At 43.7% G+C, this 26,681-nt stretch overlaps 1 protein-coding gene across 2 annotated transcripts in view; it reads left to right on the top strand.

The window, feature by feature from the left end:
- LOC148009272 (vacuolar protein sorting-associated protein 9A-like) overlaps positions 1-26,681 on the top strand; it is a 133,336-nt gene that overhangs the window by 60,843 nt on the left and 45,812 nt on the right. The window lies entirely within an intron of this gene.

The following is a 26,681-nucleotide window of genomic DNA, read 5'->3' on the forward strand; positions in this document are numbered from 1 at the left end:
GTGGAGGGAGTGAAATGTGGTCCTCCAGTTAGGGGTTTGTTGAAGAAGAAAGGGGCTAAAGTGTGAGTCATGAAGTTTGTAGTCAACGGAGTGGCTCGAGGTGACTGCACTGTCCTGGGTAATCAAGGTGGCAGCACTCGTAGAAGGGGGATGCTATGTGAAGGGAGTGAAATGCAGTCCTCTAGTTAGGGGGTTGTTGAAGAAGAAACTGGATGAAGGTGTACAGCAATGAAAAGATTGAAACGTGGTCCTCCATAGCTGTGTGATAAAGAAGAATAACCTCCAGGGGCTCCAGTAGCAGAAATGCAAGTGTATATTGATCGAGTGAACTTGTTGCAGCAAAATAAAGCTTTCTACTGATAGATATACTCTCCAAGAACTAGGGCAACGGCTATGGCAGGTGATAGCATCGTAAAACACAGATGCAAATTTAATGACACTATGAATGATTTCTAGGGCAACGGCTATTGCAGGCATGCCATTGCCTGTAGCAGCAATAGCGTCATAAAACACAGATGCAAATTTAATTACACTGAATGATTTCTAAAATTGGAAAGCTTCTATGGAAAAAAGCGTGATAGACAGGGACTCAATGACTGATGAGCTCCAACAGGAATTCACAGCTTGCAAGAAACAATTGGAGGGGCATGAAATGAATGTGATACCCTAGCTAGCAGAAAAAAAAAGGAATTGAAGACATGTAGAGCAAGACATTAATCCTTTGTGGAAGTAGCCACACAAACAAAGGCAGAAGCAAAGGAAAATATGAAATGGATAGCAGTAGCCAAAAAGGGGAAAGCCACTCCTACAAACATGATAGGAGTTATTAATGATACTTTGGAAGAGGAAGTTAGGAGGCCAGCAAGGATCCTGCATGTGTAGGGTACAAATGGAGAAGAAGAGGGAAGCCCAAAGGAGGATGCCAAGGTAATTGGTATAAAGCTAGGTGCATCTGAGGAACAAGAATGTTTCTTTGCACAGGGCTCTTAAAGGCACAAAAATATACATTGACGGGATTGGAGGATGATCATTATGGAAGCAGGCCCAGCTAGGAGTGCATGGCCTATAAGACTCTAAGGATCACAATACTGAATTGCAATGGGAGCCTACATTTATGTGCATGCTATTTTAAGGTAACCTATAAGAATAAAGACATTACTTTTATATAGAGACACATTAATGTGTAGGGAGTTTTCTCCCAATACTACATTGCTACATATGGGATTATGCCTTCTGGCCACAACCAGATATATGTGCTTTGCTAAAGGGGAGACATCTTATAAGTAGGATGCACTAGTATAGGTAGTTTGTAGACAACACTATATCACACAAGAAAACCTATGTATCAAGAGTTCCCAACAGAAGTGGATATGCAAAGAACCTCACATGATAGGGGCAATGTTACACAATGTGAAACACACTTTTTGACACTAGGGGGTTCTCATGGACTTGTTCTTTTTAAGTGTTTATCACATTGGCTAGGATTAGGTGCCCTTAGTTATTGGAATATTAAAGGGAGGGCTAGCACAATCAACTACTTGATGGGATCTCCTAGCTTGATAACCAATATTAGAAACTTTTTAATACGTGATAGACCCATTGGAATGACAACCGATTATACATACCTTTCATTCTTAGTGGCTTGCATAGCATTGACTTGGAATTTCATATCATATAAATGCAGCCATTCGAGATATCATTTCATGCAAGACATAACTAGAATACATAGCATCACTGTCTATAAGGGACTATGGGCTATGGACCCACGACTTTCCAAAAGAGCTTACAAGAGGCAATAAATACTTTTCCACATAGTAGTGCCCCCTAGGGTATTCCTCCATATAATACCACCCCTCAAAACAACCGGTATGATGAGGAATGCTAGGATATACAAGCAAAGTTACAACAAGAGATCCTACTTGGAATTTGTACATATATGCAGGAAAACTTGCTCTTCCGACATTTAGCGCAAAGGAAACAAAGTAATTACTTGGCCAGGCTTGAGATAGAGATTTACAAATATTCTTGGGACAGGACAATAAGAGGGCTTGGAAGATGTTCTGAGAAAGAGAGTCTGCCACCTTGATTTTGTTAGAGATCACAGCCAGGCAGGCAGGCAGTCGGCTGCACAGTCGGACTGTGCAGTCGGACTGCCACGTGGCAGTCCGACTGCCTGCAGCCCAGTCAGCTGCATTTAATGCAGCCGACCTGTCCCGTTTGCGCCCTGTTTTTCTGGCTATAAATAGCTGAAGATTTCCAGTCTCCTACACTTCTCTGCTCGCAGATTACAGACCGGTGACACACGCAGATTCCGTCTCTGTTCGCAGATTTCAGACAGGAGACAGTGCAGACTGCAGTGGACTTCGAGGTGAACAGCAGGTTGCATCGTCGAGGTGGAGACATGCAGTCCAGCGCACTGCGCCCGTGTATATATCTGCATATCTTTGTATTCAGCACACTTTATACAGCAGATCTTCATCTTCCACTGTCTCTTTCTCTCTCTTCTCTCTCTGCGTTCTCTCTCTCTCAGTCCTACGCTTCCGCACCGCTGCACTCTGACATGGTATCAGAGCAGTGTTAGAGGGCTGACTGAGCGCAGAATCAACCTGAAGAGGAGTTTCCATCGCGACACAAATTTGCGTTTTTTGCGTTTAAGGGCAGACAGGAGGGCTGCGCCTTGGAACAAGGCTGAAGCGAGTGTGGGCGCGCAGGAAAGGAGTCCAGGTGGTGGATTTACTGCTGTTTGACGCGGAGGAAGTTTGAGTTTTCAGCCTACAAGTGCAGGCTTTGCTTTTTTCATCGCCTTCGGCGGGTGAAGAAGGTTCAGGACGCGGAAGAGCCTTAGCAGGCTGAGTTTTCCCAGTCAGAGGGGGCTGCTTTTGCATTTGTGAAGGCATTACAGGTGAAGATGTCTACAGAGATTGACTTGGAGTTCCAGTCGATTATGGACCGAAAGGTGCCTGTCTTACTGGCTCTTCCTGCAGATCAGAAGCTCGACGACGACAACTACCGCATTTGGCGCGTCATGATGTCCTTGAGTCCTATGATTTGGCGGAGCTGGTACAGCAGGAGATCGACCGGCCCTCGGTAAGAGATGAGTCCAAACTCTCTTCCGATGCTCGTGCGGAGTTGGCCAAGGCTCAGTCTCATTGGGACAAACTGAATGCCAGGATTCGTTCCTTTCTCTTTCTATCATGTACTACAGCCGTGATCGCTCACATCGAGCACTTGACGGTGGCTCGGGAGATATGGCTGGAGCTTGATCAGATGTACAATCGGATGACCCTTATGAAGCGGGTTTCTTTGGAGGTACAGATGCAGACCTTGTCCGTAAACAAGTCTTCTTGGCTGCGGGAGCACATTAACAAGCTAAGGCAGCTTCAGATGTAGGTTCAGAATGCGGGGAAGCCGATTTCCTCCGAAGACATGGCGATCACACTTTTGTCCCAGTTGCCGCCACGATTCGGTACATTTTACTCTGCCCTTATTGCTTCGAGGCGAGAGTCTACTCTTCGGTGGGAAGAGTTGGTTTCTATGGTCTTGGACCAAGAGGAACAGTTAAAGGGACAGAATGCTTCCAAGTCGGAGGCACTGACAGGTCAAGCCTCTCAGAAGAAGGGGAAGGACCAAAAGAAGAAGAAGGGGGATAACAAGTCCAAGAAGGACAAGGAGAAGGAGAATGACAAAGACTCCACATGCCATATTTGTGGAAAGACTGGCCATTGGAAGAAGGATTGCCCTGACAAAGACAAGAAGGACACCAACAAGAAGGACACCAAGGATTCTGGAGCGGTGGCTGCATCCTCATCAGCTGCATTTCTTCATCTAGCTGTCATTGAGGACGCTTCACCGAATGCTTCTGATGCTGCGATGACGGCTCCCCAGGCTCGAGAGTGGATCGTTGATAGTGGTACCTCACGGCACATGACTCCTTTATCAGATGGTGTTGCCCAATTGCGACCCTCGTGTGGGCAGATTCTCATTGGAGACAGCTCTTCAGTATCTATTGCAGGTCGGGGTAAGATGCAGCTTATTCCCGATGGACGAGGTGGTACCCATACCTCAGAGGTTTTGCATGTACCAGGCCTAGGGTACCATCTCCTTTCAGTTCATAAGATTTGCTCCCTTGGCCTTTTGGTGGAGTTTGACAGTACTACGGTGCGAGTCCTTGATCGTGGATCGAGGAAGGTTCTCTCATCCGGATATGAGCAGAACGGCATTTATAAACTGAAGTCTTCCATTGCCCTCTCTACTCTTCTTCTTACCTCTCAGTCACAGTCAGAGTTATGGCATGCTCGGTTTGGTCACCTGAACTACGATTATCTTCGGAGGGCGTCACGTGGACAGTTTGTTCGAGGGTTGCCGGATATAGTGGTGAGCCAGCAGCCATGTGTCTCCTGCATTCGGGGGAAGCAACATAGGGATGCCATTTCCCACACAGCTTCGCGTCGGTATACTTCACCGATGGAGCTTGTATGTATGGATCTATGTGGCCCTATGAGGAATGAGTCTTTGCGTGGGAGCTTGTACTTCATGCTGATCGTGGATGACTACAGCAGGATGACATGGGTCTACTTTTTGGCATTAAAGTCAGAAGCTTTCTCACACTTCAAGGATTGGCTTCTCTTTGAGGAGAACCGATCGGGCCGGAAGTTGAAGACCTTGCGATCCAACAAGGGCGGTGAATTTGTTTCTAATGAGTTTGCTCGGTTTTGTGCAGATAAAGGAATTCACCAGGAGTTTGCCAATACCAACACTCCTCAAGAAAATGGCATTCTTGAACGGAAGAACCGCAGTGTGATCGAGATGGCGCGCACGATGATGGAGCACTGACAGACCCCTCAGGTTCTGTGGCCCGAGGCAATGGCTACCGCCGTCCACATCCTTAATCGATCCCCTACTTCGGCCGTGGAAGGGATGACCCCGTTTGAGGCTTATTTTGGGACGAAGCCAGATGTTTCTTACTTCCGGGTCGTTGGGTGTGATGCCTATGTTCACATTCCCAAGGCTCACCGTGATAAATTTGAAGCAGCTTCCTGAAGACAGGTATTTGTTGGCTACAGCTCCCAGTCCCAAGGCTATCGATTGTATGATCTCGTCAAGCGGGATGTGTACACTAGCCGCGATGTGCGGTTTGTGGAGGTTCCGGCTATCTCAACGGGTGAGGAGCATCCCGTTCTTGGAGATCCAGGGGAGAGTTGGGCTCCTTCTACAGTTCCACTGGAGCCCGTGCCTTTTGATTATGATTCTGTTTCTGACACAGAGTCTACTGTTTCACCGGTCACCCCTGAGGAGTTACTATCGGTGGATATTCCAGAGTCCTCTGCTGATGGAGAGAGACGAGGGGAGGTTCGGCCTCCTCCTCGTTGGGCCCGTGACACACTCCGTGATTCAGGGATCGAGGGGGTTCCTGAGGAGTGGGGACCGCAGGATGGTCCCTGGCGGTCAGGGCGGCACTAGGCACATTCTACGGAGCTTGTTTGCTCTAACTATTGTTTGATGACCCGTGTTATGCAGGATCGAGAGCCCACCTCCGTGAAGGAGGCTTTACAGTCCGCACCATGGAAGAAAGCTATGGAAGCCGAGTTGGAGGCTATTGAGAGAAATGGCACTTGGTCACTCGTGCCCCGCCCCCCGAATAAGAAGGTGATTGGCGTTAAGTGGGTCTTTAAGACCAAATACCTTAGCGACGGTTCTTTGGATAAGCACAAGGCTCGCCTTGTTGCTAAAGGTTTTGCACAACGCCCAGGGATTGACTGTCATGATACTTTTGCCCCCACCGCTCGTATGGCGACCATTAGAGCTGTTCTTGCTTTGGCTGGCTATAGGAGATGGCCTGTTTACCAGTTGGATGTGAAGTCGGCCTTCCTCAATGGTGATTTGAAGGAGGAGATCTATGTTGAGCAGCCTCTTGGCTTTGGATCTTAAGATGGGAAAGTCTACAGGTTGAAGAAGGCCTTGCATGGCCTCAAGCAGGCTCCGCGTGCATGGAACGAGAAGATTGATTCGTTCCTCCAGTCTCAGTTGGGATATCGGCGTTCCAAGGCCGATCCGCAGCTTTATGTTCACACTTCTGAGGATGGTTGTGTGCTTTTTGTCTTATATGTTGATGATTTGATTGTCACAGGTGATGATGCACAGCAGGTCCAAGAGACGAAGTCAGCTTTACATTGGACGTTCGAGATGACGGACTTGGGTCTACTCCATTTCTTTTTGGGCCATGAGATTTATCAGTCTCAGAGGGGGATCTTCATCTCTCAACAGCGATATGTACAGGAGCTCTTGGTGTCTTTTGAGATGGAGGATTGTCGGGCCCTTTCTACTCCTATGGATCCGAACTGGAAGGCCACTTCCCATTCAGCTTCTCCTTTGGCGGATGCTTCCCGCTATCGTCAGTTGATTGGGTCCTTGATTTGGCTTCTCAACACTAGGGTTGATCTATGTTTTGCTGTTGGGCTCTTGGCAGGGTTCATGAGTGAACCTAAGACGGTGCATTGGCAGGCTGCTCAGAGGATACTTCGGTATTTGAGGGGGACGTCTGATTTAGGGATTCATTACCCCGCAGGGACAAATGGTTCAGATCTTGTACTTGCAGGTTGGAGCGACTCAGATTGGGCCGGTGATGTGGACCACAGGCGGTCTACTACAGGTTACTGTTTTACCTTGGGTGCAGGTGTTATCTCATGGAGTAGCAAGAAGCAGCCCACGGTAGCCCTTTCGTCTACTGAGGCGGAGTATCGGGCCGCGTCTTCCACCATATGTGAGGTTGTGTGGCTTCGGAGATTATTGGAGGAGCTTGGGTCCCCCCCACACTCGTCCTACTTTGCTGCAATGTGACAGTGAGAGTTGCATTGTGTAACGTATCCACTAGTATGATCCAGGACACGTCTTAGCAGTCCATCAGAAAGGATGTCTAGAAAACTCCGCCCGGCACTCCCATGGAATGTTACGGGTTTTGCGATCTAGGACTTCCCGCGTTTGCCACGTAGCGGAAGTATCCTGGCCATTCCCACTTAGGATCGACCGGAATTAGGGTTTTCCTGATTGGTCATTAGCTAACAGCAACTAGCGTCAGACCTGAGCGAACTACTTTACGCAGAAACGCCAGGTCCGAAGCGGATTCACGCTGCACTTGGTTCAAGGAGAATGGGAAACGAGAGGGATGCAAGGCTCAATCTCTCTGCCATAAGGCATAGTCCCATTCCGTTCCTCTAAAACAGCGTAAATCGGGTAAGACGTAACTCTAGGTCATCGCTCTTGTTATTCGTTTTGATGATGATGATCATCCCGCTGTTCTTCGAGATTTTCGAGAAAAGTTTCCGGCTAACTGGGACCACCCAACCATAGGACGGACCCATGGCCCATCCTCCGCACTTTCCTCGGTTTGTTTTAGTTATGTAATTATCTAACACATTAATTTGACACATAACAATCAGCTTCTTTAATTAATCCTGTTAAGCACTGGTTCCTTCACGTAATCTTATCAGGTGACATAGAAAAACAATATCAAGCAAGTTCTTTTTTTAAAGAACATTTCATCATTTTATCTTTGAAATACAAGGAGTTCCACCCGTAGGCTTGTCCATAATCCGCCCAAAGGCTATCCAGTAATCCCTAGGGATCACTATTCCAAGCTTCCGCCCGTAAACTAGTATGCGGGCCTCGAGATCCAATCCCGAGTCACGTTAGCCTCTTGTGCAGGACTCGGAAGGCGAGGGATTTACGGCCAGAGCCCCCCTGGCACCCAAGCGTCCTCCTACTCCAAGTAGAGCTCAACGGAGAGACCTCGTCGGGTTCTGTCCACGTTCCCGGCGCGGTGAACAACCCCCTTGGTTAGGGTTAGGCAGGTAGTCGGGGGTAACTGAAACTGCCTCTTCCTTCAGGCCTTTAACTTGAAGTATATGTACTCATTTAATTTGTAATTCATAATTCAAACAGAGCCCTAAAATCTCTAGCAAGCACAAACATTTCCATTAATCAACCGTGTTGTTTGGCAAACTGCTAAGGAAGTGTTCTTTCCTTTTTCAGTGTATCAGCACTCGTTTCCAAGGTGTCTTGTAAATTGGCAAGATCCTTTACATTCTGGTGTAGGGCGTACCTTATTAACCCAACTTGGTCAACCCTAAAGTTCCTTAGATATGCTAGTTTCCGGTTTACAACTTTCGTTATTTAGAAGGATATCCAAAAATACGTCCTTTTGCAAGATAACTTGCGTAGGGATCTGCCATCCTTGTTGAGGTTTTTTTTAAAAATTAAAAAATATTACCCTTTCTCCTTGTGAATCAATCACAAGACTAAATGATTTCGTACTTGCTGTGCAAGTCCTGCGATGGAATAATCTGTTTTAGATTCTTTAAGCTGACGTATGTCGGGCCTAGGGTTTCTTTTTTAAGGATCTCGAGGACAGCCCTAGTTCTTTATCTTTACGAATTTTTTTTTTTTTGACCCTACAATAAGAAAAGTAGTCAAGTGCTTAGGGTATGAATATTTTTATGTTTAGATTGATTTGGATATCTTTTGGAAGGTAATATTAATCGTCTTGTCACGGATTTGCTATCCTTGTGACAATTTACTTTTCAGTCAATACAGTTCAATTTAAACTTCCTTTTTCCTTGCAGATGAACTCATGCCAAATAACAAACATTTCCCTTGCTAAGATGTGCAATTAGCAATGATAACTTCCTAGTAATTTGAGCAACGAAAGAAACCTTTCATGAATTTAATCATTTACAATGATTTGTTGTGAAAGGAATAAGACTAATCGTGCAAGATGTAATTTCTATACCTTTAGGATTTAACTAAAATATACTACTATAGTAAATGGATAATCTTGCTCGTAATTTATAATGCTTGATGCAATTCGAAGGAAACTAAGTTCTATACATTATCATTCATTCAAATAAGCTAAACTCCTTCATTACAAATAACTCGGACAAATATATCCTATCCCCAATAATTTCTCCTTGCATGATTGACTTAAAACCGAATTAAAGCCAAGAAGAAAAATCTGGTTTTGGGGTGAGATATCCACATGGATACCGGGAGATTGTGAGAACAGAGGATCAAGGTACAACTGGGATTCAGTAGACAGTGTGAGAGTGAGAGACAGAGTTGAAGCACGACACCCAAGAGAATAGACTGAATGAGTGTAATCTGAAAGTACAAAGTACAACCCTTAAACCTTAGGGTTGTAGGGGGGTGTTCACACCCGACACACACTAAGTGCCGAAATGTGTGTAACATAAGCACATAAGTACATACGATAATAAGACCATAAGTTTGGGGGAAAAAACCTCTCCTACCGAGAGTAAAAAGTGCCCCAGTGTCCTACTGATCACCGACACTCCCATATGAGCGTAGGCGTAAGTAAGGCGTGAGTAGTAAAATACCCAACAAACCCCCCTGGAGTGAAGAGTGATCAAGAGTACAAGGATCATCCGCCACCAAAGGATATCAAATTTAAAGCATCGCGACATGCTTCAAATTTGTCACGAGGAAGAGCTTTGGTGAAGATGTCTGCCACATTACTGGTGGTAGGACAATAGACAAGGCTGATATCACCTGCATGTAGCCTCTCTCTGACAAAGTGATAGTGAATCTCAATGTGTTTCGTGCGAGCATGAAACACTGGGTTCCGTGCCACTGCAATGGCACTCTGACTGTCAGTGAACAAAGTAGTAGGCTCAGTAACAGATACATCCAAATCAGCTAGCAAGCGTCTAAGCCATACGCATTCAACTGTGGTGGTGAAAGCTGCCTTGTATTCAGCTTCACATGACGATGTGGCAACAATGGATTGTTTCTTGCTAAGCCAAGAAATGCAAGAAGTGCTAAGAAAGAAACAATTGCCACTAGTAGAGTGACGTGTATCAAAATCACCAGCCCAATCAGAATCACTGTAAGCATGTAAATGCAGTGGTCCCCCCTTGGCATAAAGCAACCCAAGAGAACGAGTACCCTGCAAGTAGCGGAAAACACGCTTGACAGCTTGCCAATGTGACATACGTGGCTGATGCATATACCTGCTCAAGGCTGAAACTGCAAACTGTATGTCCGGCCTAGTATTGCATAGATAGATAAGGCATCCAACTGCAGGAGCATATGTATGTATATCAAACAAATCACTGTCATCATGTAATGACAGTTTCAGTCCAGCTTCCATGGGAGTACAAACTGGCTTGCAATCCTGTAAGCCAAATTTCTCAAGAAGCTGCCCAATATACCTTGACTGTGATAGCCCAATACCTCGAGCAGTATGTATGAACTGGATGCCCAAGTAGTAATGCAAAACTCCCAAGTCAAACATGTCAAAAGTTTGCTGCAAATTTTGTTTGAATGCTGAAATCTGATCAGCATGTGTTCCAGTGAGTAAAAGGTCATCAACATAAAGACATAAAATCAGCATAGATCCCCCTTCTTTACATACATAAAGGGTAGAGTCAGATGAACTGTTTAGAAACCCCTGACCAAGCAAGAAAGCATCTATCTTTTCATACCAAGCTCTAGGAGCTTGTTTTAAACCATATAGTGCCTTTTTTAGCTTGCATACCAAATGTTCTGAGCCTTCAATTGCAAAACCAATGGGCTGCTGTACATAAACTTCCTCCTGAAGTTCCCCATGCAAAAATGCAGTCTTGATATCTAGCTGATGAACTGTCCAACCATAATGTGCAGCCAAAGCAATCATAGACCTGATGGTCGTCATACGGGAAGTAGGAGCAAATGTCTCCTCATAATCAATGCCCTTTTTCTGTGCGTAGCCTTTAGCTACCAGCCGTGCCTTGTATTTATCAATGGATCCATCTGCTTTTCTTTTCAATTTGTAGACCCATTTTGTTCCAATGGCTTTCTTCCCAAATGGCAAGGACACCAAATCCCAAGTGTGATTCTTAGTAATAGAATCTAATTCAGCTTGCATGGCTGCCTTCCAATGCACACTGTGTTCTGCATCCTCATAACATTCAGGCTCTTCATTATCAAAAGTACTTGCTGCCATAATAAACTCCATAGTATGTGCTGAATCATGCAAACGAGTTTGCCTTCTAGTACGTCCAGCCATGGGTGCATCCAAAGGACTATCTTGCATAGTCTGCAAATACCATCTAGGTAGCTGTCTAGCATCCTGGCTGTGTGCAAGCTCTTGCTGAATTTCTGTTTCAGCATTATGCTGAGTATTCCGATCAGCCAATGGCTGAATTTCTGCACTTTCCATAGGAGCAGCTGGCTGAAACAACATAGAAGTTGTGGTGGCCAAGGAGGAAGCAGCTAGGAGGGTGGTGGAACAATGCAACCTCACAAAGTATATTGAAAAATTCTCGCAGGAGCTGGACCACCTAAAGTGCGTAGAATTCCTCAGAACATACAACCCAAACCAAGAAAGTGGTATGGTAATAGTGGGCAGAGGAGAGGGTGCAAAGCAGGTACAAGTCCGGTTGGATCCAGCCTTGGTGGAGAAGCCTTTGGGAGTGGTACCAAAGACAAAAAGGAAACAAAAAAGGGATGTTTATGCCATGCTGAAAATGAGGAAGGAAGAGGTGCTCACAAATGACGGTACGTTCATTTTGTGAACCTCCAGCTGAGTCACCAAAAGTAATGGGCAGCAGCCCTTCAAAAACATCACGGGCAGCCTGATATGTGTCCAAACCAGCCAAGGATAATTCTGATTTTTCATCAAAAACAACATCCCTGCTGACAAAAACCTTCTTAGTAACGGGATCATAGAGTCTGTAGCCTTTGCTCTCATTGCTATATCCCATAAAAATGCACTTAACAGCCTTGTTGTCCAATTTTCTTCTAAGTACCTCTGGAATATGGGCATAGGCAAGACACCCAAAGGTACGAAAGTGACCAACAGAAGGTTTACGGCTGTTCCAAGCCTCAAATGGTGTGATGGTCTTCAAGGCTTTGGTAGGGCATCTGTTCAAAATATAGCAAGCACACATGACTGCTTCCATCCAAAAACTATGAGGCAAGCTCTTTGCCTTCAGCATACATCTGGCCATCTCGATGAGTGACCGATTTTTCCTCTCTGCTACCCCATTCTGCTGTGGAGTATAAGCTGTAGTATACTGATGCACTATGCCCTTCTGCTGCAAAAAAGAATTCAGCATAGAGGACATGTATTCCCCCCCTCGGTCCGAACGGAGAGTCTTAATGTGGCATCCAGATTGGTTTTCAACAAGTGCACTGAAAGCCAAAAATGCATCATACACTTCTGACTTCTTTTTCAAACAATAGACCCAGCAAAAACGTGTGAAGTCATCAAACAGAACTCTGTGGAGCATTTTTCACCTTGCTGTTCTTGCCTTTCTGTCTTGCCACAAAAGCCTGCTCAGAGACTATAGCATCCACACCACTATTTTTCCGTGTTTGCTCCTCTTCTAGAAGTAAGCAAACCAGCTGAATAAAAGTGAGTGGGTGCTCAGCAATCCTCATTGTGAGGTTCAATGTAGTATGAAAAGACAAGTACGAAGGAGGTAGGGAATTCAAGGTGGTGGATATCAACTGTGCATCCGAAAAATACTCATCTACATTCATGAGCTGCTCCGTCAAGTCCTGAATCTTGTTTAAGTGATCCTGCATAGAATCACCTTCATGCATCTTCAGAGTTTCCAACTCTTTCTTCAAGAAAGAGATTCGTGTCTCATTTTTTCCTGCAAACATATGCTCCAAAGTCAACCATGCATCTCGTGAAGACGATGCCGAACGGATATGAGGTATGATGGACCGCTGAACTGCCAAAGCAATCAGCGACAAGGCCTGTGCATCACGGGTATCCCAAGCTTTTTGAGCTGCAGTTGTTGGAGGAAGTGGCTGTGGTGGAGCGGGCTGAGGTCCCCGTTGTCCACGTGCGCCATGGGGAGGAGGAGTAGCGGGAGCTACAACTCCCGGCCGAGTTTCCTCTCTACTGACATAATCCCATAAATTCTTGGCCACTAATACATTTTTCATCATAAATGACCAAAGGGAATAGTTGTTTCCGTCCAGTCTGTCCTCTTTGGATACATACGTAAAAACATCACCTCCCTGATTTGCCATGATGACAAATTTCCAAAGACAATATGAGCAATGTCAAAGCAGTTTGAACTAGAAATCTACAAATTTCCAGAAATTGCAGCAAATACTTTTCTGCAATTGATGTGCAAGGGCGTACTCTGTCAGAAAACTGTCCTTTACTGCACGCTTCCCAAGGTGCAAACAGTGCAGTGCAACACTGTTATGAATAAATCCCCAAAATTTTTGCCAAAATCTCTATCAAAAACAGTCGTTCTGTGACTGTATCAGCAGTTTAAATGCATCTGTCCTCCAAATACACAAAAGCCCCAAAATTTCTGACCATTCAGTCCAGAAATTTGCATGAAATTTACTTTTCCAGTAGATCTGTGCCAACCGCGTGTGAACCGCCGCTTCCAGAATTTTATTCTGGGCTGGAATAATAATAATTTTGAAAATTTTACCTGGGCGTGAAGCACGTCGCGAGCTGCTGACGTGACGTAGACTGGCGGGCAGGCGGGAGCAGGTCATCTGATTGGCTGACCAGTCGTGATGGGCAGGCGGGCTGCGCGTAGACAGGGCAGGCAGCGTGAAGCACGTCGCGAGCAGGCGTTGACTCCGCCTGCACGAAACTGGTCACGAGCGCAGAGGGAAACTGGTGGTGCTGCTCGCGAGCTGCTGACGGACGTTTGCAGGAAACGGGCCCTGGCGTACTGGTGGTGCTGCTCGCGAGCTGCTGACGGACGACTGCTGACGTGGACTACTGTTGACGTGGACGACTGCTGACGGGCAGGGTACTGGTGGAGGCTGACGACGAGCTGTAGTGCTGAGGCAGCTCTGTGGAACAACACCTGACTGCTGACAGAACTGACGACAGGTTGTACCTGTGCTGACGTGACGTCTGACACTGGAGCAGGACTGGCGTGTGCTGCAGAAGCTGAGTTCAGAGCTGAGCTCTGATACCAAATGTGAGAACAGAGGATCAAGGTACAGCTGGGATTCAGTAGACAGTGTGAGAGTGAGAGACAGAGTTGAAGCACAACACCCAAGAGAATAGACTGAATGAGTGTAATCTGAAAGTACAAAGTACAACCCTTAAACCTTAGGGTTGTAGGGGGGTGTTCACACCCGACACACACTAAGTGCCTAAATGTGTGTAACATAAGCACATAAGTACATACGATAATAAGACCATAAGTCTGGGGGAAAAAACCTCTCCTACCGAGAGTAAAAAGTGCCCCAGTGTCCTACTGATCACCGACACTCCCATATGAGCGTAGGCGTAAGTAAAGCGTGAGTAGTAAAATACCCAACAGAGATGACCCTCCCGCGGCTATGCCTTGGACTTTCTTAGGAGGCATCGCAATTGTAGTTTTTCGAACGTGGAAGCAGCTCTACAACTCCTCCTAGGAATTCCACCGTCGCTTCCTTGCACCCCGCTCGTCGATAGTAGTTTTTGGAAGGCTCCCTCCTTGGAAGTCAGGGAAATTCGAAAGGGTGTTTCAGAGTCTTCTACGATTAAGACCCATTGAAGCCATGGGGAAGGCTTAATGGTCTTTTAATGACTCGCTCAAACGAGGAACGAAAAGGGATGGAAAAAACACAAGGTGCAGGAGAGAACTTCTAAGGGGATATAGTAACCGTAAAGGTTATAAATAAGGTCGAGGGACCCTTAAGTCAAACTTAAAAGGGGGTTTGAATACGCCACAAGGGGAGGGCTAGGGAAGGTATAAATACGGAGGAAAGAGGGGTGGTTCCCAAGCCAAGGGTTAGGGGTTTAAGGGTTAATACACAGGGGGTGTGGTTGAGGATTTATAAAATACGAAAAAAAAAGCTTCAGGAAAGGGGCTAAGTGGCTTTTAAACTAAAAACACGGGGGGTAATAAGGGGTTTTAAAAGTAGGGAAAAGGGCTTGTAAAGCCCAAGACAAAAGCTAATGAGTTTAACACGCGCGGGGAGGGGGATGGTGGTTTTGAGGCCAAGGGAATGGGGGCTAAGGGGATTTTAAAACCGGGGGGGGGGGGGGGGGGGTTTCGAAGCCAGGGGAAAGGGGGCTTATCTAGCCCCCTTAGAAGCTTCACTTAGAAGCTTCTACAACTTCTTTTTTGGTACGTGGCAGGAGGGGGGGAAAATTCAACTCCGTATTGGCGTTTTGACGGCTAGCGCGGCCACAGCAAAGGCGACGATGTCCAGGCCCAGCGGCCACTTGGCAGCTTCTCGCCAGCACGCGCAGCACGGCTTGTGGCGGCCCTCCCTTCCTCCTTTTGTACTCGACGGCAGCAGCCTTCACTCCCTCTCTCACAAATTAAATAGGGGGACTTACTCCCTCCTTTTGGTCAACACGACGGCGCTCAGCTTCCTTCATTTCCTTCCCTCGACAGCAACCCCCCTTCTTGTGACATTAATGTGACATTAAAAGTGACATTTAATGTCACGTTAAGGTCATAAATATGGAATGTGACATTAAAGTGACATTAAGGTAAATCTAGGGGAACATGCACGAGAATGACCGTTCGTGTGACATTAAAAGTGACATTTAATGTCACGTTAAGGTCATAAATATGGAATGTGACATTAAAGTGACATTTAACGTCACTTTTAATGTCACATTAATGTCACATTAACATGGGAGTGAGTAAGTACTTTAAAGAAAAGGTTTCCCGATTTACAGTTAGACCTTTCAAGTATCGTTTTCGAGGACGAAACCAATTCTTAAGGGGAAAGAAATGTGACATTAATGTGACATTAAAAGTGACATTTAATGTCACGTTAAGGTCATAAATATGGAATGTGACATTAAAGTGACATTTAACGTCACTTTTGATGTCACATTAATGTCACATTAACATGGGAGCGAGTAAGTACTTTAAAGAAAAGGTTTCCCGATTTACAATTAGACCTTCCAAGTATCGTTTTCGAGGACGAAACCAATTCTTAAGGGGAAAGAAATGTGACATTAATGTGACATTAAAAGTGACATTTAATGTCATGTTAAGGTCATAAATATGGAATGTGACATTAAAGTGACATTTAATGTGACATTAAGGTAAATCTAGGGGAACATGCACGAGAATGACCGTCCGGGCTCTTGGGCGCCCGAATGGGGTTAAGGGGAGCCTAGAGAGTAAGAGAGTCCAAGAATAGTAGGACTCACCAATAGTGGACGGCTGGCAGAGGAAACGGGTAAAGAGGGGCTAGCACTTATCTAGGCGTGGTTGGGAGGAGAAGAATCACTTGTGCTCAGGGTTTTCATCGTTTTCTCTCTGTCTTTCTCGAAGTCATCTTTCATTGGTATTAGAGCCGTGAGGATTCCTGGAGATCTTCAACGAAAGGGTAGCGTCGGACAAATGCTCCACGATCTGTTCAGTCGACAGTCGTGGACAAGTGCTCCACGATCTGTTCAGTCGACAGTCGACGGACCCGTTAAGTCGTGGTCAAACGTCAAGTGCCCGCTATTCATTTAGTCGACAACAGTCGACGGACCCGTAACGACCCGTAAGCCACTGGTCAGACGTGACGTGACACGTCACGAAAAACTTAACGTGACGTGTAATTGTGGTCACGAAACGTATCGAAAGGGCAGCCAAGCCATTCGTTTTTACGCCTGTTTTAAAAAAAAAAACGCGTAAGCTGATCGTGGGCCATCAAATCTTGCCCACGCCTGTCTGTGAATGCTCCTCCATGAACACACCAACAAGACACGCATTCTTCTCCTTTTCACGGGCTGAAGTTGAAGTTCTTTTCTGATACGTGTTGGATCAGTCGACTGCATGTTCGGACTTCTTCTTTTTAGCCTCGACTGTATTTATACTACAAGTACAGGTTCAGTAGAAAGTAAATTCAGGAAAAGGACATTGATGGTCTGCGTGATTATTAAATAAGGGAGCTGAATACTAGTCGTTCTGCAAAGAAGCTCCATTTTCGGCGTGATCGACTTTTTCCGGGAAGATAAAATTTGTTCCTTACTCTTCGGATTTCTTTCCAAACCAGCAATCACTGCCTGCCATTAAAATCAGGGAAGTACTTTACTTTATATGCAAATTTCTTATCTTTGCTTTCAAATTCCAGTGTATTAATGGCAGAAAAAGGGAAAGAAAGAGTAATGGAAAGCTCTAGTTCTGGGGACCAACCTATGGTAGATCCCCATGAACCAGAAATACAAGAAGAACAATGGGAAGAATTTTTTGCTATACGAGAGCAATTTGATGATCTTACTGCTCGTGTGCAAACTCAGGGGGTTCAAATGGAATTTTTAACTCAAACACTCACTGAAATAAAATCTCAATTAACTTTATTGTTGGAAAGAGATAAGAATAAGATAGAAACCTCGGATGTCCCGTCTTCATCGAAAGATTTAGATGTGACTATGCGAGATCCTAAGGAACCCCAACCTTACCATAAATTGAGGGATAATCCAGTTCTAAAGGATATGAAACCACCTCAATTTTACGGGGAGGAAAAAGATAGGAATAAAGACACAATCTTTAATTTCCTCCAAAAATGGGAAGATTTACATAAATTTAAAAAATACCCCACCACATCTCCAAGCACTGGCGGCTAGTTTAACTTTGGGGCCCAAAGCATATAAGTGGTGGCGAACTTTAAAGGAGGCAAATAAAATACCTGAAACTTGGGCTCAATTTGAATCTGTCTTTTTGAAAGAATTTCTTCCTGAAAATGAAATGGAAAGAAATTGGGAAGATTGGGATTATGTCAGACAAAAGGGACGACCCCTACTGACACATCTGGAAAAATATCGTGAGATAATCCTCAAATTGGAAGGAATAGATGAATTCCAAAAAACAAGAGGATTCATTAGGGGACTAGATAAAGCTTGTAAAAAAGAAGTAAAATGGAGTTTACCTAAGACGCTGGAAGATGCAATTAAATTTGCATTAATTCATGAAGATAGTATGCGTCCAGGTACACTCACTAGTCTCACTGATACGGAGCCCAAGTCTAAGGAATTGGAAACCTCAAAATTTGTGGGCAAATTTAAAAGGAAAATGCCATTTTTAAAGGGTAAAAAACAACCTTTTGAAAAGAAACCATATATGAGGCCAAAGTTAAGTCTTGATGACTTTGATAAGGCCAAAAAAGAAAAGTTGTGTTTCAATTGCCTATCCCCTAACCATGCTGCTTGGAATTGCCCTCAAAAGAAAAAGGGGGAAGACAAAGGAAAGGATAAGGACAAGGGCAAGGGAAAAGAAAAACAAATCCATATATTGCAGACCTTAGAATTAAAGGGGCATGAAAAGTACAAATCTTTAGAGGTCTTGCACATGGATGTACAACATAAGTGTTGTATGTCAACTTCTATGTGGCAGCCTACTTTTGGGCCACATGATTTACTTAGAGTACATGGATTGATAGCTGGAAAGAGGGTTAGAGTCATGATTGATGACTCTGCCACACATAGTTTTATAAATTATGCACTTGTCAAAAAATTGAAACTTCCCCAACAAAAGAGTGGGCATCAATATGTTGTTCGTATGATGCAAGGCCAAGACAATAAAATATGGGATACAATGGTATCCAATTTGGAAATTGAAATCCAAGGATATAAAGATAAACTTGATTTCCAAATAATGAACATGGAAAGAGCTGATATTGCTCTAGGAAGGGAGTGGCTATGGGGATTGGAACCATCCTTAAAACGTAGTTACCATCATAATATACACTGGAATTTGAAAGGGATGGTAAGACTTTTGTTATTCAAGGTGAACATGAAGTATCTGATAATCCTTTGCTGTGTTCTACTGAAGTTCAGAAGCTGATAAAGAAGGAAGTTTGTGAGGTATATATGCTATGGTCTCTTCCTGTACAGAATACTTTTACTTTCTGTAATATAAAGCAACAATTTTCTTATGTTTGTGAGTTGAATGTTAATAATGAATTGAGTAGTTTGTTAGATGATTTTAAAGATGTATTTCCTTCTAATTTAGCAAGTGGCCTTTCACCAGATAGGGGTGATATAAATCACCCAATTGATATAAATAAGGATACACACCCAATTTCAAAACCACCGTATAGGTTAAGTGAAACACAGCATCAAGAAGTTGAAAGACAAATTAAGGATTACCTGGATAAAGGGTTTATTCAACCCAGTAATTCACCTTGGGCTTCACCAATTTTATTGGTAAAGAAAAAAGATGATTCTATGCGACTTTGTGTTGACTATAGAGGACTTAATAAAATAACGGTGAAGAATAAATTTCCTATGCCCAGAATGGAAGATCTTTTTGATCAATTGCAAGAGGCAAAATTCTTCACAAAGATAGATTTAAGATCAGGTTATCACCAAGTAAGAATTAAGGCACAAGATGTTTCTAAGACAGCATTTCGTACTAGATACGGGCATTATGATTTTTTGGTGATGCCTTTTGGCCTCACTAATGCACCAGCTACCTTTATGAAGCTGATGAATAGTGTTTTACGGCCCTATCTAGGACATTTTGTAGTAGTCTTCTTGGATGATATCTTGATCTTTAGTAAATCAAGAGAAGAACATTTGGAACACTTACAACTAGTATTCCAACTGTTAAGAACACATTCCCTTTATGCGAAGAAAACTAAATGTGAATTCTTTGTACAAGAGGTCAAATATTTGGAGCATATTATCTCGAAAGAGGGAATCAACATGGATCCAGAAAAAGTAAGGGCAATTATTGAATGGCCACCTCCAAGGAACCTGGAAGAGCTGCAGATCTTCCTAGGTTTATCTGGATTTTATCGTAGATTCATTCGAGATTATGCCAAAATAGCTGTTCCAATGACAAACCGACTTAAAGGGAAAGGGAAAAGTTTTAATTGGGGAACATATCAAAATGAAAGTTTTCAAAAACTTAAGATAGCTATTGCTACAGCTCCAGTATTATTAATAGTGGATCCCAATAAACCATTTGTGGTTGAAGCTGATGCCAGTGATAAGGCGATAGGCGCGGTCTTATTACAAGAAGATCGACCAGTTGCTTTTGAAAGCAAGAAATTAGATTGTGCAAAACAGAACTATTCTGTTTATGAGAGGGAGCTGTATGCAATAGTACATGCAATGAAGAAATGGAGGCACTATTTGTATGGTGCCAAACTTTTGATTTTATCGGATCATGAAAGCATTAAGTGGCTTAATGATCAACCGGATTTACACGGGCGTAAAGCCAGATGGACCGAACTCCTCCAAGAGTTCGACTATGAGATAAGATATAGAAAAGGAAAGTATAATATCGTAGCTGATGCACTTAGCAGAATGCCCATCATTAATGAATTGAGTTTTACTCGGTTCACTTCCAATTTGCTTGAATCTTTAAAAGGGAAATGCCAGGTTGATCCGGGATATTCCAACATATGGGAAGCAATAAAAAATGGGGATCCAAATGAAAGTGTTTCTACTAAGGAAGGAATATCTGAGGATGTTCAACAAGGAAATGGAGCATCAGGGGTTGCTCAAACTGGATTCAAGTGGAAGAATTTTACCATTGATAATGGTTATTTACTCTACAAGGGTAGGGTATGTGTCCCGAAAGATACATAAATAAGGCGCCAGATACTCTTTGAGTGTCATGATACCCCTAGTGCGGGACATCCAGGAGTTAATAAGACTTATAGTCTTATTAAAAGGCAGTTCTATTGGCCTGGAATGAATAAGGACGTCCTTGACTATGTGGTCAAATGTAATAAATGCCAGGTTAATAAAGCTGAAAGATTAAAAATGGGAGGACTTCTCCATCCATTAGAAATTCCTTCAGGAAAATGGGAGAGTATCTCCATGGACTTTATTGTTGCTTTACCTAGAACACAGAGGGGGCACGACTCTGTGTGGGTGATTGTGGATAGGTTAACCAAAATGGCTAGGTTCATTCCAACTTTAACTGATGTTAAAACACCAGAATTGGCTAGATTGTTCGTAGAGAACATATACCGATTGTATGGCCTTCCGGCAAATATAGTTTCTGATCAGGATAGAAAATTTGATAGCCATTTTTGGCGTGCGGTATTTAGGAAATTGGATACTAAACTTAGCATGAGTACGGCGGATCATCCGCAAACAGATGGGCAAACTGAAAGGGTTAAGCAAATTCTTGAAGATATGCTTAGGGCATATGTAAGTAAAAGGAAAACTAATTGGGAAGAGTATTTACTGATAGCAGAGTTTGCATATAACAGGGCCAAGCACTCTTCCACTGGATATAGTCCATTTATGTTAATGTATGGGTTTCAGCCCAGAGCTCCTTTTGCAGTAGGACTGCATAAGGAAAGGTTTCAGGCAGCTAAAGACTTTTTGGAGGATATGAATAGTATGTTAAAATTTGCTCAAGAAAATATTAAAAAAGCTCAAAATCGAGCTAGAGCATATGCAGATCCTCACTGAAGAGACATCTCCTTTGAAGAAGGAGAATTGGTCTATCTTAAGGTGCCTGAACAAACTAAAACTATGAAAAAGGGACAATGTCCAAAGCTCTCACCAAGGTATTGTGGTTCTTTCATAATACTTAAAAGGGTGGGAGAATTGGCTTACAAGCTCCAACTACCTGCTGGTAGTAAAATACATCCAGTTTTTCATATAAGTAAATTAAGGAAGAAGCTGGGTGATTTGGATAATCTAATCTTAAATGATGATATTGAGGAGCTATTCAATGACCAATCTAATCCACATGAACCAGAAAAAATATTAAATGTTCGTAATAGACGAAGAAGGAATACTATTTATCGGGAATGTTTGGTTAAGTGGAAAGATTGTTCAGAAGAAAGCTCAACATGGGAGCGAGTAAGTACTTTAAAGAAAAGGTTTCCCGATTTACAGTTAGACCTTCCAAGTATCGTTTCCGAGGACGAAACCGATTCTTAAGGGGAAGGAAATGTGACATTAATGTGATATTAAAAGTGACATTTAATGTCACGTTAAGGTCATAAATATGGAATGTGACATTAAGGTAAATCTAGGGGAACATGCACGAGAATGACCGTCCGGGCTCTTGGGTGTCCGAATGGGGTTAAGGGGAGCCTAAAGAGTAAGAGAGTCCAAGAATAGTAGGACTCACTAATAGTGGACGATTGGCAGAGGAAATGGGTAAAGAGGGGCCAACACTTATCTAGGCGTGGTTGGGAGGAGAAGAATCACTCGTGCTCAGGGTTTTCATCGTTTTCTCTCTGTCTTTCCTGAAGTCATCTTTCACTTCTAGTTAAATAGGGGAGGGGAGGGATCCTCCGTCACCTAACGTGTCAGGCGGCATGGCCCTAAGGCTGAGCAAGCTCCAGTGAGGAGCTTGCTGGCCCTTCTATTTCCCTCTCCCCTTCTAGCACGAATGTCGCCGATGGGAGAAGAAGAAAAAAAAAATTTCCCATTAACCTTTTCAGTATTTGATATATTACATTCTTTCCCCCTTAGAGGAATCGAGATGTCCTCATCTCGAGATAAACTGGGGATATTGATGGTTGAGAGTGCTTCATCTACCCAAGTGGCATCCTCTTTGGGATAATCTTTCCACTGGACGAGGCATTCTCTCAGGGTTCTGGATCTTAATTGTCTCTCTCTAACATCTAAGATCCTGTCAGGCCTTAGTTCAAGGACTCCTTGACTAGGCATTACAACTTGTTGATCATCAAGTACATGGTTAGGATTTGGTATATACTTTTTCAATAGGCTGAGATGGAATACATTGTGAACCTTTAGGTTTTCCGGGAGTTGCAGTTTATAAGCATTAGGTCCTAGGCACTTGAGGATTTTGTACGGTCCACAATACCTTGGACTTAGCTTCTTGCAATCTCCTAAGGATAGGGAACTCTTTTTAGGACGTACGCGAATGAAGACCATGTCTCCTTCTTCGAGGACTCTATCTTGACGCTTTAAATCCGCGTATGCTTTTTGTCTATCCTTGGCCGCTTGTATGTCTTGTCTTATTGACTTTATTTGATCATCCATGTCTTCCAACATCTGTCTTGATGCTTCAACTCTCAGGGTTGGATCAGAAAAGTTTAGTGGACTTCGACAATCATGACCATACAATGCGTGGAAAGGAGTCATCAGAATGCTCTGCTGGTAAGAAGCATTGTAGGCAAATTCAACTAATGGCAAGTATTGAATCCATCTCTTCGGCTCTCAACAGCAGTATGCCCTAAGCATATCTTCGATGATTTGATTTACTCGCTCTGTTTGGCCATCCGTTTGGGGATGGTAAGCGGTGCTAAAACAGAGTTCAGTCCCAATAGCTTCAAAGATAGCTCTCCAGAAGTGTGATGTGACGAGAGAATCTCGATCACTAATGATTCTTCTAGGTAACCCATGTAGCTTGAATATCTCCTTGATAAACAATCTTGCAATGTCGGAGGCTTTATAGTTTGTCTTTACTGGAATCAGGTGTGCAACCTTGGTAAGCATGTCAACCACAACCATAATGGAATTGTATCCTCCTTGGACTTGGGGTAGGCCCATAACAAAATCCATACTGATGAATTCCCATTTCATTTGGGGAATGTCAAGCGGTTGCAGTTTCCCTGGCATCATGACATGTTCGGCTTTGATACGTTGGCAAGACAAACACTCAGTGTCATATTTAAGAACTTCACCTTTAAGCCTCTCCCAATGGTAGCTCTTCCTAACTGCATTAAGAATCTTAGCATAGCCAGGATGTCCTGCAAAAGGAGAATCATGAGCTTCCGATAATATCTTCTGCTTAAGTGACTGGCTTGCTGGTATACACAGCCTTATTCTGTAGTAGACAAGTCCATTATCAATGGAAAATTCCTGATACTTAGCTTGCAACTTGTGATTCTGCTCCTTGGTAGATATTTCCTTTATCATTGTTTGGTAGGCCAAATCATGGCATGCTTCCTCTCTAGCTAGTTCAAGTATAGGATTGTTTGGCATAGATACTTTTGTAGCCAGAGATCTGGCCGTTGATGGATTCTGCAAGATTAGGGAGTTTAGGAATGCCTTGCGACTAACTGCATCGGCAACTACATTCTCTTTCCCTGGTCGGTACTTGATTTCAAAATCATATTCCTCCAATACTTCAATCCACCGACGTTGCCTCATGTTGAGCTCGTTCTGGGTAAAAATCCATTTGAGACTCTTATGATCGGTTACTAGAGTAAACTTGTTACCCAACAGGTAGTGTCTCCAAAGCTTTAGAGCATGGATGACAGCTAGTAATTCTAGATCATGCGTGGCATAATTCTTTTCATGACTCTTCAATTTCCTTGAAGAGTATGCTACTGGATGACTTTCCTGCATAAGTACACACCCCAAGGCAAGAACGCTAGCATCAGTTACTACCTCGAACTCCTTATTGAGGTCAGGAAGTTTTAGAATAGGTGCTGATACCAAACTTTGCTTCAATTTGTCGAAGCTATTTTTTTGGGAAGTTGACCATGTAATGGAAGTCTGCTTCTTTAGTAAGTCTGTAAGAGGTGCTGCAATCAAAGCATAGTTTTTGATGAAGACCCTATACCATCCTGTCAATCCAAGAAAGCTACGTATCTCTTTGACGGATACTGGTATTGGCCATTCAAGCACATCTCTGACCTTGGCTGGGTCTATTGATATTCCTTCTGATGATACTATGAATCCCAGATATTCAATCTGACGCTTGAAGAATGCACACTTTTTCATTTTTGCATACAGCTTATGAGACCTCATTGTCTCAAGGACAATCCGAAGTTGAGGTTCATGATCTTCTTCCTGTTTAGAATAGACTAAAGTGTCATTGAAGAAGACAAGTACGAAATCATCAAGATATGGTCTAAAGATATCTTGCATTAATCTATTGAAGGTGGCAGGTGCATTTGTAAGCCCGAATGACATAACGAGGAACTCAAAGTGCCCATATCTTGTGTTGAAGGCCGTCTTTGGAATATCTTCTTCCTTGATCCTTATCTGATAGTAACCTGACCTGAGATTAATCTTGGAGAAGATCTTTGCACCTTGAAGACGATCAAGAAGCTCATCTATTCTAGGAATAGGATACTTGTTCTTGACTGTTGATTGATTCAACCCTCGGTAATCAATACATAGTCGAAGTGTCCCATCTTTCTTTTTCTGGAATAGTACTGGAGCTCCCCACGGTGAGTTGCTAGGCCGGATGTAACCCTGATCTAACAGTTGCTTGAGTTGTTCCTTCAACTCAATTGCTTCCGGTATGGACATTCTATAAGGTCTCTTTGCAATTGGTGCAGCTCCAGGCACTAGCCTAATCTCATGATCTACTTCTCTTTGAGGCGGAAGTTCAATCAATTCCTCAGGGAATACGTCAGCGTATTCCTTTAGCCAAGACGGTCCTTCATGAGACTCTTGCTTTTGATCTAACTTGTTGAGTTTGATCAGGTAAACGGGTAATCCTTTTCTGACTCCTTTTATGATCCGAGATACTTTGGCTAAGTGGATTCTTGGCACTCCTGCCTCACCTTGAGTTGTGACAAATTCCCTTTCAGAGTTTCGAAAGGAAACTTGACCCTTTCCACAATGAATGTGGGCGTCATTAGGCTTAAGCCAATCCATCCCGAGTAGACACTCATGGATACCTAAATTCATGACTCTGAATTTGACTGAAGTCTTCTTTCCTCCCAGAAAGAATTCCACCTTAGCAGTTTGCCTGGTACAAGTTACCTCACGACCGTTTGCCAACTCTACAAGCAGGGTAGGTGCTTCTACTGTGGTTATTTCTAAACTTTTTGCACATGCTGGTGAGATAAAGGAATGTGTATTGCCACAATCAATCAAGGTTTTGAAACCTTTACCTTGATAGTCCGACGGTGTCTGAATCACCGAGAACTGGCGATTCGGCCCTTTCTTGTGTAAAGCGGCATGGACTGTCGCTTTTTCGAATTCAGCTTCCATAGTCGGATCTTCCTCTTCTTCTTCTTCGCATCTTTGCCTATTGGCAATGCAAGCGGTTCTTCCTCTTCCACGGGTAACGGCTCCTTGACCGCGGCCTGCACCTTGGAAAGGCGTTTGACGATGTCCTCCGCTGAGCTTGGGACATTGCCTCTTGAAGTGACCAGGTTCGTTGCAGTGGAAACAACGGAGGTTTCGGCCATTACTTTGAGTAGGAACAAAGTTGTTGATGTTATTTGTCCTTACTTTCTTCCTTTGTTCCTAATTATGACCTTGAACTTTCTTCATTTGAGGTCTGAATGCTCCTCTGTTCGGATCACTATAGGACCAAGTTTTGTTATCCCTTGGTCTAGCTTGCACCTCCTGAATTATAGGCGCCGCTCGAATGAGTGCATCCTGAAGATCTGATGGACGCATAGATTCGAGACGGGTATTTACGGGTGGATTTAAGCCCGCATAAAATTTGGACACCTGCTGCGTCATGTCCATCTGTGGCGCATACTTTAAAAGTGAGACGAATTTAGAGTAGTATGCGTCAAGAGTGAGTCCTAGCTGTTTTAGCTTGTAGAACTCATTCATTTTCTGCGTACGATATGCAGGTGGTAAATATCTTCCTTGCACGGCTTTCTTCAACTTCTCCCAGGTAACGGACTCCTCTGAAATCCCTTGATCCCTGCACCATTGCTTCCACCAAAGTCAGGCTTCGCCGGTGAGCTTTAACTTGGCGAGTATGGCCTGATTGGTAGGTGCAGTACTAGCTGCTTCAAAGTAATCCTCCATGGATTCAATGCAAATTTCAGCTTCAGCCTGGACGAATCTGCCTCTTCCGTCAAATTCGGGTGGCTTTATCTGCTTGAGG

Source organism: Lygodium microphyllum, unplaced genomic scaffold (genome assembly GCF_053477565.2).
Source record: "Lygodium microphyllum isolate KBCC unplaced genomic scaffold, Lygodium_microphyllum_v1.1.10 scaffold_31, whole genome shotgun sequence".
NCBI classification, from domain to species: Eukaryota; Viridiplantae; Streptophyta; class Polypodiopsida; order Schizaeales; family Lygodiaceae; genus Lygodium; species Lygodium microphyllum.